General features: G+C 40.4%; 1 protein-coding gene across 2 annotated transcripts in view; it reads right to left on the reverse strand.

Moving 5' to 3' along the window:
* LOC111270994 (mannan-binding lectin serine protease 1) overlaps nucleotides 1–2862 on the reverse strand; it is a 79589-nt gene extending 76727 nt beyond the window's left edge. For both annotated transcript variants that reach the window (XM_086972792.1, XM_022851518.2), the window contains exons 1-2: nucleotides 2759–2862; nucleotides 2417–2490 (exon numbers count right to left, since the gene is read on the reverse strand). The gene's annotated coding sequence lies outside the window, so the exon portion shown is untranslated. The remainder of the gene's footprint in view (nucleotides 1–2416; nucleotides 2491–2758) is intronic.
* Nucleotides 2863–4662: the final 1800 nt, after the last annotated feature.

Below are 4662 nucleotides of genomic sequence, written 5' to 3' on the forward strand. Positions count from 1 at the left end.
CTTGAATAAATGTTTCATGTGCCTCACGCAGATGCTCATGCCATCTCCCGACCTGGGGGTCGAGGCATACACATTTTTTAGTGGTGGAAATGTTTCACACTGTCCCATTCTTGGGCGTACATTGAAGTTTTCGCGGTCAGTCCCGTAAAAAACGTATAGCAGCGAGGCCGCTGCCAAATCAATATTAGCTTGACTTTGCTTTAAATTGTAAAGGACGCGGGGTATGGTATCCGGGACTGGAATTGCTCGTTTATTGCTTCCGTATTTGTATATACGTATAACGTGTCCTAATGTTAATTCGTTTTCAATACCGACTTTTCTCCTCGTTTTTTCTCTATCCAGTTTACAAAACAAATGCAAACTGGTTTTGCAGTAAATGTTATCAGCTAGCAGTTAAGTACAATAGGACTACGTGGGATATTTGCACCTATTCCTTTCCTCGCATTTTTGTATGACCTGTACTCACCGAATTATCCGCTAATCTTTCGACGCGCCCATTTTTGCTTCGAATATAGTTGACACGGGGCGGAAGGGGGGTCGTTACTTACAGAACACGCATTTGCCCCTGTGCTTCATCGAATTTCTCAGCAACAGGCCGTCATAGTTAGCAAACTATTTGTTCCTAGTTATGCTGTCATATACACGTTTGGGGGTACCTAGAGAGTAGTCATGCAATTATCTCTGGCTATTCATGACTATTAGCTGAGAACGGTGCTTGATTTACACCGGTTAGATTTTGTAAATCACGTCCATCCTCCATGTCGGATTCTCACCATAGAGGGCTACGTATTTACAAAACAACTACGAATATATTTAAGATATCTATTGGCAACGCAAAATCTGAAACATTAGATTGTTGTTTTGTTGTTGACACTCTCGCTCCTACCGTTAAGACACGCTACCCTATTAGCTGTTGGCCGCAATTATTTCAAACAACTTATTTCTAACTGCTGGCAAAGTACAAACTTCAATAAGAATTAGAAATGAAGTTACGAAGTATTCCATGTAGTTTACATTTAATGGTGGACTTGAGACAAAGAATTAGGACTTAGACAAAATTTCTCAATTATTTTAAAAGTTGACAAACAATAGCTTTTAACATATTTTTAATGCAACTTACCTACAAGATAAGAACTCGATAGAGAGAAGGTCAAAACCTAGATGACCGTTTTGAAAATATTTTGAACAGCATTGAAAAGGCGCACCTTTCTGTAAAAAAATTCGATAAAGAACCTTGAGCGGACCTATAGTTTTCAAATCCAATGCAGCTTTCACTATATGATGAAACCTAATCGACTGTCGCGCTACGAGCATTAATGAATGAAAACACGGTCAGATTCATGTGAAAGCGGCTCTTTTATGAGAGGTATGACTTTTCCGCTGGTTCGGTTTTGATGTACTTAAGCTTCAGAGAACTCACTGACCGAAAGCTAGCTGTATATAGTGTATAGATGTACTGTTCTTGACATTGTTCCATTTTTTTTTGACTTCATTTTAGTCTACTATCAAATTTGCCGAAGACACTTCTACTTTGAAGTATTTCGGTAATTCTTAGTAAATGTAATATGCATTGCTTTTTTAAAAATGGAATTTATAAAAATTCAAACTCTTGATGTATGGTAGCACGAAGTTTTACACTGGGGCGTTTGCTTAGCAATGGAAGCATCTTTTTCAATGGTTTAGCTTGCCAAAGTCGCGAGGACTAGTTAAAACAAGTTGGCTTCATCGACTACTGATCTCTATCGTACTGGCTAGTAGTGCTAGCCCTAACTCTTTGTTCTAATTAAGGTCCAACATGTTTTTTTCTTATTTATGATTTGTTCTCTTCTTGAATCATAGTCAGTGTTTTTATCAAAACTTGTTACTGAAATATTCTGTCGACCTGCTGCCAATTAAGTCAAAAAACGTGCATGTGGCTTTCTCCTGTATTGGTTTTTGATGATGGCAAGGTGATGCTTAGATCTAGTCTTGAACAAACAAAGCCTAACGCGCCGAAACTACAATTTTAATTTGGGCCACAAGTCTAGGCCTACTGTGATTGTAACTAGCTCGGCCTCATTGCGATGGCTTAGATCGGAGTTCTTGAACAGCAGGATTAAGCACCTAGAATATCGTTTACCGTAAAGTACATACACCGTGTACCGATAGACGTATAACGTAGTGGCCTCAGTTCCAGCAAAACTTTTGCAAAAAAGATGAGATAAACTCAACAGGTATGTAAAGATTACATCCTGGAATATTATATAGTTTCAAATGATTTCATGTAAATCGAGAACTGTTCGGTGTAAGCACACTATAATATCACGAAAGACATTCTTGATTTCGATATTGAACAATATGTCGAGCGAGAAAATTGGCATTAAATAGCATCGAAAGTTAATTATAAGCTAACCAGTCTCGCAAACTCTAAACTTACCTCAAGATTATTTAGTAAAAACCGAAACGCATATCTCATTGATCGGCGCACTCGTTCCGTAACGGTTAACAAATCTGCAAAAATTAAGTTGATGAGCGCCGTATGAATTTGGCCTTACAAAAACAACGTTTGAAGTCTATCGATTATTATACATCTGTGAGCACAGTAAGGGCTTAGGAAAGCAAGGTATAAAATTCACTCAACCCTGTTTCAGTAGCAGGCTAGTTATATGTTCCTATATTTAGTTCTTATGAAGTGCATCATCACATCAGAGCTCAAGATAGTTTGCTCTGCGCAGCGATGTAAACGTCTCAAACAACGGTTAAAGTATTGTAGACATACCTTTAGGCAAAGAAGCTTCTCCCAGTCAATCAAGTAGGCGAAAAAATTTTCTCGTTGGAGCAGTACTGGCCTTTGCCCGCATCATAGTTCACAGGACAAGATACCTCAGATTTACGGCCGTCTTCAGTGCGTATGGTATATTCAACAAATTGTGCATGTTTACATTGTATACGTTAATCGCTAAAGCTGTTAAAACGTTGTTGTGGAATAACGACAGTCTCTGGGAAATATCAAACTTCCAAGTGTTATACGGTATTTTGTAGGCGCAATTTGCTGGCGTTATGTTTTCTATCTGTAGATAATGCTTTGTCCAGTGGGACACTTTGAGAGGTCGCTTTAGCGACGCAATGTTATACCCATACCTTTTGCCTGTACCTGATGTGGTGAATGCCGTAGCTGGCTCGAGGTTCTTCGGCCTTTTCGTCCCCTCACAGCATAAACTGTGGTTCGACTACAGTTGCAGCCTTGAGCGAAAAGCCTTCGTGATCAGGACGGTTTGTCGAAAACCATATGCATCACGGAGGCATCCCAACGAAGCGACATGGGTTCCGGTGAGAACGCTGCGCACAACTTTTCACTGCCACTTTACAGACAAATAAGATAGCCATCACTCACGAAGTAGTCGAACGCGCATCCTTTACGCAGAACATAATGTTTCGAGCTCCACGTTCGTTACCGCCGTTAGGCGTACTATCAGACAGCTAATTTCCAGCACGAAACGAATTGTACTTATGCCCAGATTTGAATCTAAACCACCACGTGTCTTTATGATTCCAAGCAAACACGTCACTCTCTAAGCTGTCACGGGAACAGGGGATAACATTTTTATTCTTTTCATATGTAGACGACCTAAATATATATATATACGAGTTGAACAGGGTCCAAGTGCAGTACGCTCCACACAAGTGACATCTGGTTTATCTGGTAACACCTGGACAACAGCGATGAAATTTAGCATGAAAGGTACCTGCTACTGACATCTTGTACCGTGCCAGGTGTCCTCTAACCTGTGTAAACCAGTTTCTCTGTTTGGAATTCCTTGCGGAAGTTTTACTCTGCGCAAAACTGAAAGTTTTGCAGGAAAACAATGTTGGCCGCTTGGGCGATCAGATTGCCTAATCGCTTGTCCCTCGCAAACAACCTCAGTTTGTTCGAGCTAAAATTTTAGTCGCAACGTATAACGCACGTGAAATTTAGGAAGATCCTTAAGTAAAGGACCTTACGCAATTCAATCGCATCAAACACCTCTTCCTCTTTGGACTACTAAGACCACACATAGTGAGCAGAAATGGCCTTGCGTATTTCCTAGCTGATCCGCCACTGCTGTCCGTCGTCGCCTTGAGCTCTTAGCAGCCGAAGCCTTCGAGACGAATCTTAAGAACTGGGAGCATGAATCGGCTAAATCGACATCGATCTCCCTTATGGACCCTACAGAAAATCAGGTTTTCACGAGCCCGACGATACGAGTAGGTGCTACAGATATGGAGTAAGTTTTTCTATACATCATGCCGCTCATTACCTTCGAGTACAATCTTCACATCTGGCAAATCCCTCGAATTAGTTCCATAGACTCGCATTACCCGTATGATACAATGTGTTTCAAATACTCACTCCGACCTATAACTATGAAGTTTTTCACTACTACTAGCAACAACAAATAACAACATTTCGCATGTTTATGCGCGTCAGTAACGTCGATTACGCCGCTTCGAAAAAAAACCGATCGGAAATATTGTTCAGTCGACTGCCAATTCACTATATTTCAAACCAAAGTTGGTCTAATTTGCCAACTCAGTGGTCGACGACACAGTTTATAATGAAAAAAAATTATAGATTTTCGTCTACTCTACAATAGCCAGTCGTGTTATTTTGATATTAGAAGAGTAGCGTAACGAGTCGCCTTG

The sequence above is a fragment of the Varroa jacobsoni genome, unplaced genomic scaffold (genome assembly GCF_002532875.2).
Source record: "Varroa jacobsoni isolate VJ856 unplaced genomic scaffold, vjacob_1.0 scaffold_168, whole genome shotgun sequence".
Classification (NCBI taxonomy): Eukaryota; Metazoa; Arthropoda; class Arachnida; order Mesostigmata; family Varroidae; genus Varroa; species Varroa jacobsoni.